The 15,464-nt window shown below is 45.6% G+C and overlaps 1 protein-coding gene across 5 annotated transcripts in view; it reads right to left on the bottom strand.

Moving 5' to 3' along the window:
* The window catches only part of NCOA2 (nuclear receptor coactivator 2), a 197,530-nt gene extending 187,326 nt beyond the window's left edge, over window positions 1–10,204 (bottom strand). The window contains exons 1-2 of one of the 5 annotated variants that reach the window (XM_072852358.1): window positions 9,945–10,204; window positions 20–102 (exon numbers count right to left, since the gene is read on the bottom strand). The gene's annotated coding sequence lies outside the window, so the exon portion shown is untranslated. The remainder of the gene's footprint in view (window positions 1–19; window positions 103–9,944) is intronic. The other 4 variants (XM_072852357.1, XM_072852359.1, XM_072852360.1 and 1 more) reach the window with 4 other exon arrangements.
* Between the last annotated feature and the right edge of the window lie 5,260 nt (window positions 10,205–15,464).

Here is a 15,464-nt window from a genome sequence, read left to right as displayed (position 1 = left end):
TAGCATATAGACAACTCACCAAGACTCAGCGAGGCGGGCAACGATTTCTAGGGGCTGTGCGTGCGGGGGGCCTCACTACTCAGATACATGCACTCAAGCGTGCTGGGAACAAAATTGAGAGAAAAATATTAGTCTTTTTTTGGAGACAGGCATAGAAAAATAAAAATACGATGCTTAGCACATCGCAGTTTTAAGCATAACACAACGAGGGAAACAAACTTCGCAGAGCATTATCTGCTTTTCCAGACATAACTACAACCCCCTTCCAGTTGCACAATCACTCCAGGCACACAGCTTCCTCTCTACCTGCTGCAAATTCACAGCGATAGCAACTAAGATGTTTACATTTAACCTACACAGTACACAGCCTTTATTTTCACAAAAGAATCTGTGGGAACTCTCTGTGAAAGCAGTTGGTTCCTTTTTTGGTTGACTGCTTGGCTGGTTGACTTTATAACACACTAGTTTCAAATCTCTAAAAAGGAGAAACTGGTGTTCTTATAAAATGTCTTTCAACCAGTATTAGAAGTTGTACATACAGAAGCGTGTTTCTTCTCTGAATCTCCACTTACAATTCTCCTGACCTGAGTGACGAGTATCAGTGGACAAATAAACAGACAGCTCTTCATTAGTATAGAGCTTAAGAGTCCAGCAGAGCAGAGGACATACATTGCACAGCAATACACATTTCTTCAGGGAAGAGGAGCATGCCACTACCCACAAAAATATTATATCTGCATTTCTGTTTGTAGGTCAAACAGTACTTTCTGTCAAATGTATCCAAGCAAGCTACCAAAGAAGAGTTTTCTACCTTCTGATCCTGACAAACAAAAAGGCAAAACAAAGAAAGATACTCTACAAGAGTCATTAACAGGAAAAAAAAAAGCACACTAATTATGCCTCAAGAGAAATGGAATTTACAAACTTCATTCTTCCTGCCATTTCTGCCATCTCACAGAAACCTTCTTCAAACAAACTCTGCTTAAGTTCTTTCAGTCAGAAGCAGGATATCACTACAGTAACAGGCTATTCAGGGGCACCGCTAACAAAGAAGTATTCTTATATAAACTATATATACAGAAGATATGAATACATTATTTCCTCAGGAATGCCCAACAAGCACAGAAGCTCTTACAGACCACAAACACGGGCTTCGAGTGAGTCCTCGCTGACAGAAAACATCATCTTGTCTAAGAGTAAAATTTGAAGTAAAACACTACTAGATCTTTTGGTGATTTAGCAAGATTTACAGTGCCTGTTAGACACCTACAGTTCAGAGAGACACACCAAAGGGAAGCCACTGTCTCGCCCGCGGACGCAGGCTGCAGCCCCAGCCCGCGGTGGGGAAACCTTGTCCACAGAGGAGTGATAATGACGAGAGTGCCTGTGTAGACAGCAATGCTTCCCACCCATCTCCTGTCTTTCAGCTGCCGTATGCCAGCAAAACGAGAATGACTACTCTACTACCATTTTGGTTTTTGACAACTAGCACGGCTGCTCGCTGGTATTTTCCCACTGCTGATTTATTTCTGGGTCCCACCTCCTGATCTACATGGCCTCCAGTACCGCAGCTCAAAGAATCTGCACACGAGTAATGCGGCTCCTGAGCGTTGCGCTGCAGCCCACAGGGCTCTGCGTAGCGACAATGGAAATTACAAGTTTTGCTGATTTTCATGTGTTCTATTCATAAAACATTTAATAATAATACTGTCTGAAAACCAAGACAATACGTGATAGTTTCGCAGTAGAAGCACTACCTCTGAAATACTACTAACGAGATCTTTCTTCCCAAGTAAAAGTCTTGAATTATACAGCACCTAGTGACAAGCTGACGTACCCAACAGATGTATAATCTGGTATATTCCAGATTTATTCCTCTAACTAAACTAGATTGTCAGTGAAGAAAAGTGATGAACATGAAGTGATGGACAATTAAATTACCTATTAGTCCTTGCCTTCACTTCTCAAACCCTTTCTGAAGCTTGAAATAAAGGAAAACCAACACTGCAGCAAAAGCAATGCTAGTACCTATTCGCATGCAAATTCCCACAAGAACCAGGAGGTTCTTGGGATGCTCCTCAAAACCCAAGAGAAACCACCCTTGCATAAAGCCAGCCTTCACAGTAACATAATGCTATTAATGGTGGTGCTCAAGGGCCTGTAGGTTCGCCTCACACAAAGGCCTACAAGAAGAACGGGTGTCTGCTCAAACAGGACACAAATATCAGCATTAGCTATGATATAAAAAACAGAATACACCACAGCCATCATTCTCCACACTTGCCATTTTCCCACATCACCATTCAATCCTCCATCCCCCAAAGGGTAAAAGAAAACTTTTTAAAGGTCAACATAATAGTCAAACGCAACTGATATGGCCCAGAATAACACGCTGTCCTCTGACTTCAGACCGCTTTACATCTTTATTTTCCGTTCACGCACAGTCATTTCTTTCTTTTCCAGTGCAAAGGGAAATCTTGTACTCCAGGTACCTAAGATGTGTTACCTCCTCGCCCCATAAAAACCTGTAAGTTGTGAACAGAACACACAATATCAACCCTACAAACTGCAGTTTAGCTAAAAGGGAGGGGACGACTACCACTTTCAGACATACTTAGAAGAGACCATCATCTACAGTGTGCAAGCTTAGCGAAATATTTTTTCATCTACATACAGTCTTCAGGTTCCCTCATTCTTATACTAAGAAGAAAAGGTGCCACAAATGATCTCATCGTTATGCAGTTAACACTAATTTCACACAGAACTGTAGCAAGAAAGTAGTTTGAGGCCTCATTAAAAATTCTGTATCTTTGTATCAAAGCAAGCCATGATTCTTAAAAAAAAACAGCACAACAAGCAAAAGTATGTTTGCACTGCAAATGCCAACACAAATTGGCAAGCAATTTAAAAAAAAAAAAGCTTTAAACTATGTTATTAGAGCTACATTTTATAGCAGTAAAGTACTAACAGGTTGACTTTTAAGATAAAGGCAAAAAGTATTCTGCCCACATTGAAACAAAAAAGTATATTTCTGGTTGTAAATTTTTATTTTGGAAAAAATACAAAGATTTAGACTTGAAGAGCATTTCTCCTTGAGAGTATAATTGAAATCTGCTACAATAAATAAGGTATTTATCTGTATACAGTCATAATCTTCATCCACAAAGAATCTATTTTAGGAAATTGATAGAAAAGGAGAAGGACATTGCACTTATCTCTGGAGACCAAGGTACAAATTTGCATAAGGGTAGCAAGTGAAATTAGTTGACAGTAATGACGTTTATTTCTGGGAATAACATAAGTGGTTGGTCAGCAAGTCTCGACATTCATTTTGAAATAGTAAAGAATAAGGACTGAAGAGCTACCTTGTGAACTCAAAGCATGGTGGAAGAAGTATGAAGAAAAGTAATCTCCACTGTAGACCAGATGATAGCTGAACTCGCACAAGTATTAAAACCTATGACCCTGGGTTTTGGGTTGTTTGGGGTTTTTTTGTTTGTTTGTTTGTTTTTTTTAAATTTGATTTCGTCACACAGGCATATGATGGACTTGTAAGTGCATAAAAATACCTGTGATAAAAGTGTCAGTATATACTATCAAATTTATTCATAGGCAGACTTTCCTCCACCCTTATAAAGTTTTCTTTTTGAATGCAATTTAGTACCTCCTACATAATCTGTGAGGTACAAATAGGTGATATACTGCATTGTTTTTAATTTGAGTGATTTTCTTCAAAATCCATGGGCAAGGCTCATTAGAGATCAATACTGACAGCAATGAAAAACTAAATCTGTTCACACACAGATGAATTACAGCATGGGCAGAGTAAGAGTAAAATTCCATAATAATTCTGACCTAACAAGCAAAATGTTATTTCACTTTCCATGCCCATCCTTCAATCCCAGACTTTTCCACTGAGGCAGCCAATAAAGCAGCCAATTGTGATATGCCCACTATAAATCCTACCAAGGAGCAAATATGTCTTACATAGCTCACTAAAAAAGCATCAAAATAGCAACTCTCAGTCATCACTACATCAGATATATGTTCTCACTATGTCCCAGGATCCCCCCCCATAGGAACTCATGTGATCCATACTATCTAAGATTTATGGATAAATCAACACATTCAGTAGATATTTTAATTGTCACCTGTACTCTCTGACATTTCATTAATACTTTAATGGCTTCCATATAATGTGGACTATTTTAGCAAAATACAAGTTATCTTTTCAAAACAGCAAGTAACTTCTTGAAGTTTAAAAACAAACAGAAAAATGTAATTAGGCTTTACAGAGGGTGTTGCATCTTAGCTGCAAAAAACAAATGCACATTACAAAGAGGCTTCTGAATATCTAAGTAATGGGAGCACGCTCACAGAAAGAGTGAGATTTACTATCAGTTATAACTGCTAAAATGAGAGCAAAGCAAGAATAGTTATCTGCCAGTAACTATTAATGGGAAATTGTTATGGAAGCCATTTAAGGAAATGCAAGACTTGGAATGGTATAATGATGCAGCTGCAGAAGAAAAAAAAAGTGTGTATTGTTAATATGTTGTTGCATAGCTTCAGACATTTGAATTCATGAACTAATTTCAAACTTCAAAATGCCAAGCACCGCAGTGACCACACACTTTCCATAGGAACTGTGTCTATTTTATTTCCATAAAATTCTTAAGTAAAATTTCCATTAGTCTTTAACTTGAATAATGTGCAATTTCCATAGAACAAGATTGAAAAATCATAAATTGTAACAAAACACAATGCAGTAAATCCACCACGTTCAAGATTTATTGTTCAAACTATTCATCAACTCAAAATAATTGTATAAAATCAGCAGAAGTATTTCAAATGCTCAGGAGAGGAAACACTGTTCTAGGTAACAGGTAAATGCAGGACTGAATAAAAGAAAATTAATTTCTTCCACTCAGTTTTTTAATCATGTAGATACTATTTCTGAATACTCACAACACTGACAAAATAGCTTTGTTTCAAAACCCTGTTTAAAAAATTCCCTGATTTATTTTTTTTTTTAATTCTGTATCCTAAATTGATTAAACTATACAAGCTGTCATTTTTCATGTCACATTTCTACTTGGTATGTTTTGAAAAGGCTAAGCTACTGAATCATTAAAAATAGGGAGTGTTTGCATAATGTAAATACTGCTGACAAACTACTAACCCTAGAACTGGTAAGATGCCTTAGTAATATGTAACCACTGATGTAATATCACAAATTATTCTCACTACTCAAAGTTGCCATTTCACCAACACATATGCCTGTTCAAAATGTTATTCCAACACAGAGCAGGAGTCCTGGCAACTGTCTTTATTCCCTGAAATCTTAAAATATTATCAAAATATTATCTATAATAAATATGTGAAATCTATGTCATCTAAGCTCGATTATCCTGACGGGTAAAAGCCAAAGAATACTTCTGTAAGGTTTAAATTCCCAAGAGAAGAAGAGCTCAGATCCCGTCTGCAAGCACACAATGGAATCACAGCTGACGATGCACATCTTTTTCTGGATGTCTCCATATGCTCAGGAGGGTTTTTTCCCCCCCCTCTCCCTCCCCGTTTCTCCCTCTCCGCCTCCCCTGCTCCCAGCATTACACTGAAGGATTTGTCATTATCTGCCGCCAGGAGTATGAGAATGTTTTAACAACTAACAAAAATAAAGTAGTGCAGTGAACTTCATCTCATTTAAAAATAAAAAGGAGGGATCCTGCCAGAGTAGCCATCTGTAACTAAATTAACTAATAGTAGAAAACGGGTGGATGAATGGATGCTGTAATATACCTTCCACTGAGTAAATATCAATGTTACTCTGGTTCTTAGTTTAAAATGTTGTGTCACACAGAAGAGTATATACTGTAACACACCTAACCTTTGACCTCCAAAGCCAAACATAGAAATAAATTAATTCTGAGCATTTTAACGTCTATAAGACTACTGAAGAAATGTGTGGAATTTGTTAAATACTTTATACCTACTTGCATACGAACTGCATTGTTTAGAGAGGCCAACCACAGCAAATGTACAAAAAATGAACGTGGCAAGAACAGTTTTAGTTCAGTGTTCCCTTTCTCCAGTGCACAAGCTATTAGCGCTCGGCAGACAAAGAGAGTTACATTCATACTTGACTATGGTACTGGTCTTTAGTTTGGCTTTTTCTTTTAAATGAACTGACAGCATCCTCAAGGCTTAGACCTCATAAGGCTCTGCAATTTCTGCAATTCTGGTGAAAGGTGCTAGAGAAACTCTGGCGGAGCACAGAAGCCCAGATTTTTGCCAACAAGACAGCGACATCAGCAACAAAGGCAAGGAGCAGAAGACAGTGGGCATTTTAGCAGCAGCTGGCTCGCTCACTGACTTTGTTCTTCCTGCTGCAAAACCTGGGCTCCCTGCAGACGGACTAGGTCTTACTGGTTTTCTTTCGAAGATGGAGGGAAAAGTTGGGAACATCAACACTACAGACTGCTTACACACCTCTTTCGATAGAGCCCTTCAGCCTTATAGTGAGCAGGCTACGTCCTAAATGATTATAAAAACGTAAGTTATTCTTAAATGATTAATTTTTACTTCAGACCTTCAGTTCAATGCAATCCACTACACTATATGTGCGTAAATCCCTAGTATTTCCTCATTTTTCCACCAGGAATAATCTTTGACTATTTTCTCTCCCGAATAATGTAGTTCCAGTTTAAAACCTTAAATTGAACTGTCTTATTCCAAAAGTATCATTCTTGATAGCAATACAGTATTCCTTCCTTAAATGTCTCCAGTTTCAAATTTAGCGCTGACACCACCAGGGTGCACAACAAGGAACACAAGAAGATTTACGCACTTAAAGAAGCGTCTTCAGACGTTGCAGAGATACTGATGAAGCATGTCATACATGGATCCTCTCCCTAGTCAAGGCCACAAGCTTGAGAAAATGCGAAGTTGAGACATCTTCAGTTTTTATGTGAAATAAAAGAGTATGGTGGCTGAAAAAAATGAGATGATTACACCACCTTTGTCAGGCATTTATTGCATAATGCTCACCAAAATGAGATACAAACATTAAAAATGACATGATTCTTCAAATATTTGCATGATGTTAAAAAGATCAGCCTTTCTTTTTAAAGCTGTTCTCAGTATTTCTCAAGGTTGAGTCCATGACAAAGTATTTTGTTCAAGACCGTAGATGACCAAGACTGGCTATGAACATCAAGCTTATCACAGCACTTCCCATAAACTTAGGGATTAACCATTCGGGGATAATTTACATCTTTATCTCGTGCGACACAGCGGAGCTGACTTCTACATTCCAGTACCCAAGTAGCTGTATCACAAATGCCAAAAATAAGGGACACAAAAGCATGAGCATCCATACGTGCCTGCATACACGTCTGTACGTGCAAATACGCCCAAGCCTGGTATATCGTATTTGTGACACCACCGCTGACGTAAAGAAGCAAACGTCCTGAAAACTATGTAGGAGGCACAGTACCCACACCAACTGCGATAAAACAACCGGTTTCCATTCACAGCGGTCCTAAGCTGCAGGTAAGCAAACAAGAGCCTTGCTTTGGGGAATAATAGTTCCGCTATGACATTAACGACAGCGTGCAACATTGTCATTTCTCTGAGAGCACCCAACACGGCGGCCCAGCAGCTCCCTCCCCTTAGGTACTCACAGAGGATTCCCCCATGAGAGGAGCCCACCAGGTGGCCCAATGCCGCTATGGGGTTGTAAAGAGCCAGGAAATTAACTGGCTAGATTTGATTTTATAGTTCAGTACATAAAAACCCAAAGGGATAAAAAACGAATGACTGCCTTCAGCCACAATGGCAACAAACTAAGAACAAAAAAAAAAAGCTTTAAGTAAAAAGACCGGCAGTCTTAAACTGCTTACTTATTTACAGCAGCAATAGAGCTCTGCTGTAACTGTCATAGCCAGACACTATATGCTTAGCTCAAACTATACTTAAATACCATAAAAATATTATCGGTTCAGTTCTAATGCCTATTCACCTGCTTCCTACTACTCTGAAAGAAAAAAAAAAAAAGAAAAAACAAAACCAATCGATTATTTGAAGAAGCAGGCTGTTCTCCTTTTACAAGGAGACTCTTTCCTGGCTAAATTACAAGTGTATTTAGACCGTGGGCTCCCACATACGCACGCTTCAGACAGAAGTACACCGGCTAACACAAACTAAGATTCAGCTATCGTTATTTCCCGGTGACCACCAGCAGCCTCCTTGCCTTCAACCCCCCCCCGGCTCTTCTTGCCAGGCTCTCGGGCAGGTTGCCTGCAGACGAACTCCGCGGCCTGAATGCCCCTCTCTGCAAGGAGAAGCATGCGATTCCCGGGCTGGCGGGGAAGCGCTCGGGCCCAAGCGGAGGCGAAGGAGCGAGGGGCAGCGAGGCAGAGGGACGAGACTCCAGTTACACCTCGCCCAGGAGCCTCCGACCAGCGCGGCGGCAGCGCGGTCCCCGCGGCGCACACACCGCCCCCGCGGAGGCGGGGAGGGGCCGAGCACCCGCCCTCCGCGGGGGCGGGGGACAGCTCCCCACCCCGCTCCCCACGCGCGTGGGGGCCCGCTCCCGGCGGAGGCGGCCGCGGAGCCGCCCGCCCGCAGCCGCCGCCTTGCGCGCAGCCCCGCGGCCGGGAAGCAGGAGCGGGCGGCGCCGCCCGCCCCGCCAGCGACACCCGCCCAGGGACCCCGGCCCCGCGCCCAGCCGGCTGCCATCCCCTCCTCCTCCGGCTCCTCCTGCCGCTCCCCGCCCCGCGCACACACACGCAGACACACGGCACTGCGGCGGCCGGGCCCCCACCCCTCCCCGGACCGTGGGGAGGCGGCGGCCGGGCGCCCCGGACTGCGCTCGCACGCAGCTGTGCCACCGCGGCCTGGCTGCGCGGCTGCGGCGCCCCGCCGCCCGCCCCCGCGGCACGGCTCAGCCCGGCCCGGCTCGGCCCGGCGCTGCGCGCACAACCCCCGCGCAGAAAGTTAGAGAAGTTGCCCGCTTTGCCCCCTCCTTCCCCGCGCGTCTCCTGCGGGCGCGGAGCGGCGGCGGGGCGCCCCGGCCCCGGCGAGGGGGAAGCGGAGAGGGCCCCGGGCGCCGCGGCCCCTGCCCGGAGCGAGGAAGGGGGCGGCCGGCTCGGCCCCGCGGAGGGAAGACGGAGCGGCCCGCACCCTTGCGCTCCAAGTCGTTGTCAGCCGGGGAAGGGGAGGGGGTGAGCGCCGCCCTGCTCCCCAAATCGCCCCTTTTGTCACCGGGGAAGAGACCCTCCCTCCAAGTTTCCGTGTCGCTGTGTGCTTGGGGGTAGGGGGGGAACGTCCTAAACAATCCCTTGAAAATTGCCCTCCGCGCCCCAGCTGCCCCATCCTCCCCCAGCAGGGGCAGGGCAGCCCCCCGCCCCCCGGATCGGCCGCAGCACCCCTCGCCTCCCCGGCTCCTCGCACTTTCTCCCCTTGCCGCCCCCAGCCAGGGGCGCGGAGAGGCGGCACCCGACCTCCGCCTGGCCTGGGAGCAGGAAGCCAGCCCCCTCGGCCCGGCAGGGTGCGGTGCCGTATCCCCCCCCCCACCACCACCCCGCCGAAACGGGGGACGTCCCAGGGAAGTAAACCCGCGCCCCCCCACCCGCCGCCGCCGAGCCCCAGGGGTGCGAGCACGATACCCCGGCGAGGGGCGGCCCCGCGGTCCCCTGCCGCCGGCTCCCCTCCGGTTCCCCACGGAGGGGGCCGCGGCCCCCGCCCCGCTCCCCCCCGCCGCCGGCGCGGGGGAAGCCGCCTCGCCGCGGCCGCGGTGCCGCCCGCCAACGCCGCCCCTCCGCGCACCGGCGCGGCCCCGGGCGTCCCCCCGGCATTGCACAAGGCGGCCGGGGAGGCGCGGGGGGCTCGGGCACACCCCCCGCCGCGCCGGGGCCGAGGGGGCGTGCGGGAGCCGTTACCGGGGTCAGTGCCGTCTCCCGCCGCGGCTGCCGCCGGCGCTGACCTTCGCTTTGTAAGATGAAGCTGAAGCTGGGGCTGCGGCCGCCATGTTCCCGTTTTAATAACTGCCTGCTTGTTTATTTCAATGGAGACCCTCCCACCACTCGCCCTCCTCCTCCTCCCCTTCTACCCAGAGGAGGGCTGGACGGGGAGGAGGCGGGGGGAGGCACAAGTCACTCCCCCCTGCCCCCGGGCACGGCGGCAGCGGCCGGGCCCCGCGCTGGGGGAGGCCGGGGCGGCACCGCCGCCGCCCCTGCCCCTCGCCGATGCCGCCCGCCAGAGCGCGGGGTGCCCCGCTCCCCGCCCGCAGGGACAATGGCAGCCGCCCCGCTCCCTCGCAGCCCTGCGCGGCGCTCCCGGGAGCCTCCTCCTGGGCACCCGGACGGGGGAGAAAGGGGAAGGGAGAAAAAAAAGTCCTTCGCCCTCGGAGGCGAGACTTTAAATGTGGCCCTTTGCGGTCCGCCCCCGGAGGAACCTCGCTCGCAAGCGGGCCGGAGCGGTCAGCCCTGACGAGGCTTTCAGCGGCCCAGATTCACAAAAACAGGGGGACGGGGGGAACAGTCTGATTTCCTTTCCGTGCCCCCGAATAAAAAAAAAAAAAAAAAAAAAAAGGAAAACACACACGTGCTGAAAATTGTGTCACAAATGCACAGCATCAACTGTATCGCGCTCACAGGAGCGAGGAGATGAAGATGCAGGCTTTTCCTAGGTTGGAGGAGTGAATACGCGAGTTAAAAATTATTAAGGGCTGGAGGATGATTGTTAAACATTGCCCTTCAGTTCAAGAAGCAATCCACGCCGCAGAAGTTCTATCTTGAAAGAAAAGCTTTACATTTTCACATGTGCCGATAATGGCGAGCTATACTCTACACACTGTAACTATTGTTATTTTTGACATTTTCTCACATGGGTGTGCAGCCCCAAGTTTTTCTGCAGCTATCCACAGATTATACATTGTTGCTGGTGGTATGGCTAACTCTGCTTGCAGTTAGCCTTGTCCAATACTTTTTTTATCATAACCCTTATTTTTCAGATGGTTACATTTCGCCCTACTGTGCTGCATACAATTTCCCATACTTGTGTCTGGCTCAATTTTTTTTAAGGTTTATTTTCTTTCATTGGGCAAAAATAGTTCAATTTTTTCTCCGAACAAATTGAAGGAAAACTGTCTTTCCCACTCTCCTCCCCCATGTTAAAAAAAGTCTTTGCAACCAAGTCACTGAAAACTTGTAATATTTTCCTCTTCTGGAGAAAGAACTCAGGTTTGGGAGGGATGGCCGTCAGAAATCTATTTGAATCTAGTCCCATTAGGAAATGGGGGTGGAGGGATTGTAGTTTGTATATGCTCAATTAGAGCTTTTCTGCTAAATTAGCCAGAGATCCTACCTACATTAAATGCCACTGTTTTAGGGAGAATACCCCTGGCATCATCTCCAGAAGACAAGCGAGCACGCTCCAGTGTTGGGCTGGAGCAGCTGGAGAGCACAACCTTTCTCAATGTCCCTCCCCATCAGTTGTACTTGGCAGAAAAATTACTCTGTCTTCAGGAAGCTCTTCCACCCTGCCCGTACACAGGCAGGCAGCAAAGAGACTGCAGGTTAATTCTCTCTGGAGTGCAGAGAAATCAGAATATTACCTTGAAATTACAGGGCAAACGGGAGTAGCTTGTATGTGAAAAAAACCTGGGGCAAAGAGTTCTGGAGAGACAGAGCTTTTCCTCTGGCCTCATTTGTTATATCTGAGCAAATCTCTGTAGCAAATAAGCTAGCAGTTATACAGGCAATAATCTCATTTACCTCACAGTTGTGATTCATTTGTTGTCCTGTGCTAAGTGAAACAGTGATCTGCTGGGGAAAAAAAAAAGTATGTCTTTAATTTTATGACCATGAGCAGACCAATTTAGAATTGCACAGGTAATTTTACTTCCAGCATTTCTTAGTTATGAAAGCTTGTTTTTTTCCAACTTCACACTTCCTTTAACATAACCAAAAGTCTTTATTAAACTAGTACCTAAATCCACCGGGAAGAGCAAGGAAGGCCTTTTAACTTGCCACAGTACAAATATGAAAGATAGCCCATGTAACACAAAGTCTGTGGTCTCAACATTGACAAAACCCCCTGAAGTCTGATGCGGCTGAGTGTCCTTGTCAAACTGGGTGAGAGAGGGGATTTAGCTACCTGCATATGCTCAGATTCACTGAAATTCGTTACAAGCTTCTAACTTATGAGCAAATACATTTTGTCATCTAAGGCCAAAACCCAAAACCCTGGTTACAAATGTCACTGTATGCAAAGACCAATAATTATGTTATTCCTAACTGCTATTCTTTAAAGGGAAAGCACCATCTTCCAGATGGGAAACAGATTTGACAAACACATTTCAGTGCTGGACTTTATTCAGCATTACAGCTCTTCTCTGAACCTTCTCCAGTGTCACCATTGCTGCATTGTGCTGACTAGAGCTGGGCTTAGTTTTTCAACAGAAGCTTCATCTGTTCTAAACAAGAGTAATATAAACTTTCTGTCATCCTCTCACATTCATCCTCCTCCCATTTATACTCCTAATCATGCCGGCTATTTTGTTCATTTTATACATTCATTTGATTATTCACTGCGATCTGCAAACCTTTCCTGGTGTGAAATTTAACACGGAGAGAAGGTTTTAATTATTTTGAATTTTCAGTGAAGTTTGGTTAAATTTCCTCTCACAACTTTTTTTTTTCCCTAAATCAACAGGAAAAAAAAATCAGAATCTGAACACAACTGTGTTTTCCTGATCAGTATAACCATATATTGTCAATGTTCTTTTTTCTTACTTACTTTTCCTACATAACGTATTTCTTTAAAAAATGGTATACTGGGTACTGTGAGTAAAACTAGCATTTGCAGGTGTCTTTCTAACTGATTTTCAAGTAAGTTAAAGTTATTCTTCTATAAGGTGAAAGGTTATGAACAAATTGTTCAATGCTTATGAACTTGGTGGGCCACTCAGGTATGGCTGCTGTCTCATAAAGCTCTATCTGCAGCTTTAACACGTAGCAAAGAAGGGTTTATGTGCACCTGCTGACACCAGGGCTGTATGTAATGCAGCTGTTGGTGCACAAAGCCTTTTTAATAAGCAGCTGCATTTACCCTGTAGAATCACTCTGCCCACCTTTATGGGGAATTGAGTCCCCACTTATTAACCTTCCCAAGTGGGCTTAAATATGGTCTTTATGAAACCAATAAGATTTTTGTTGACACAGTATATACCTAACTCAAACCCACAAAGAAAACAAAATGAAAGTTAAAAACATTTAAACCTACTATATCATCTTCATCCTCTTCAGGGTGGGGAGGACCTGTCAAGGTCTTCTGGTTGAACCCTCAGCTCCAAGTAGGGCCAATTTTGAAGTTATGCCAGATTTCCCAGGGTCATATTCAGCCAAGCTCTTACTGTCTCCAAGGATGGAGATTCCACAGCCTCTCCGGGCAACCCATTCCAGTGCTTGACCGCATTTGTGATTCCTGCCCTCGCCCCCCTGCTATCCAATAGGTCTGTTCCAGCTTGTGCCAGTTGCCTCTCACAGTGAAAAGGCCACTGAGGACCTCCAAGAAGGCTCCATCTTCTCCTTGTCTCCCCATTAGGTAGCCGAAGAGAACAATAATGTTCCCATCAGCCTTCTCTTTTTCAGACTGAACAGCCTGACCTTCTCAGCCTCTTCTTGTACGTCATGTACTCCAGCCTCCTCACCATTGTGGCAGCCCTCCTCTGGATTTGCTTTTTTATGTCCATGTTTTTCATGTACTGGGTAGCTCAAAACTGCACACAGTAGTCCAGATGTGATCTCACAAGTACTCCACAGATGGGAATAACCACTTTTCTCAACCTGCTGGCTATTCCCTTGCTATTATGGCTCAGGATGCCCTTGGCCTTGGCACGCTGCTGATTACCGGTTGCTCACCAGGACCCCCAAATCCTTTTTTGCAAAGCTGTTTTCTATCCACTTGGCCCCCAGCTCGTAAAGTGGATGGCTATGCTGTCCCAGATGCAGGATGCTGCACCAGCATTTGTTGAACTTCATAAGCTTCCTGCCAGCCCCTTTCTCTAGCCTGCTGAGGTCCCTTCAGTGCACTGACCACTCCTTCCAATTTGCTGTCATCTGCGCTTCATCTCATCACTGAGGTCTCTGACAAAGATGTTACACAGTATCAGCCTCAGTATCCACCCTTGAACCATACTGGCCATCAGCTGGACCTGCTACTGCTGTTCACAGCCCTTGAGCCCAATGGTCCAGGCAATTTTCTGCCCAACTGTTCTGTTTCAGCTGGGATAGAGCTAATTTTCTTCCTAGTAGCTGGTATAGTGCTGTGTTTTGTATTTAGGATGAGAATAATGCTGACAACACACTGACGTTTTAGTGTCAAGCGTCACTAAGCTTGACACTGTAAGCTTTAGCTAAGCAGTGCTTACACTAGTCAAGGACTTTTCAGCTTCCCCTGCTTTGCCAGGGGCATGAGAAGCTGGGAGGCTATTCCACATTCAACTGGCCAAAGAGCTATTCCATACCATATGACGTCATGCTCAGTATATAAACTGGGGGGGGGGTTGGCCGGGGACAGCGATTGCTGCTCACAGACAGGCTGGGCATTGGTCAGCGGGTGGTGAGCAATTGCATTGTGCATCACTTGTTTTGTGCATTATATTATTATTATTATTATTATTATTATTATTATTATTATTATTATTTTCTCTTCCTCTGCTGTCCTATTAAACTGTCTTTATCTCAGCCCTCAGGGTTTACTTTTTTTTTCCAATTCTCTCCCCCATCCCACAGGGGGTGGGGGCGGGTGTGTGAGTGGCTGCATGGTGCTTAGTTGCTGAAGGGGTATAAACCATGACACCAACTTATCTTCCATTTATCTATTTCACACCTCCCCAGTGTGGTTAAAGGAGGTCTATGGGTGATGATTGTGTCAAAAGCTTTGCTAAAGTCAAGGGAAATGACATCCACTGCTCTCCCCTTCTCCACAGACTCAGTTATCTCGTTATAAAAAGCAGTCAGGTTTGTCAGGCAGAACTTGCCCTTTGTAAACCCTTACTGCCTGTCCCCAGTCACCTTCTTTCTTGTCTTTCAAATGCCTGGACATAGTATCCAGGAGGATTTACTTCTTAATCCTCCCACAGACTGAGGTCAGGCTGGCTGGCCTGTAGTTCCCTGGATCTCCCTCCTTGAAGGTGGATACATTTGTCTTTTCCCAGCCACCAAGCGCTTCCCCCGGTCACCAACACCTTTCCACAATACACACACAGACCTGTCATGATACACATACCCTATTGCTGCTACAATTACTGTGATCCTGTGACCTCGCATCGCATCTCCAAACTATGGCTGATTATCCTCCTTCCATTAGCCCTTTACCAAGTTCTGCCCTCTCAAAATAACACATTGACTTACATGGCACTATATTCTTTCAAAACGTCTTGGATCTGGCTCAGA

The sequence above is a fragment of the Ciconia boyciana genome, chromosome 2, assembly GCF_034638445.1.
Source record: "Ciconia boyciana chromosome 2, ASM3463844v1, whole genome shotgun sequence".
In the NCBI taxonomy this organism is placed as follows: domain Eukaryota; kingdom Metazoa; phylum Chordata; class Aves; order Ciconiiformes; family Ciconiidae; genus Ciconia; species Ciconia boyciana.
The sequence above is the reverse complement of the archived record's forward strand: the minus strand, read 5'-3'. Positions and strand labels throughout refer to the sequence as shown.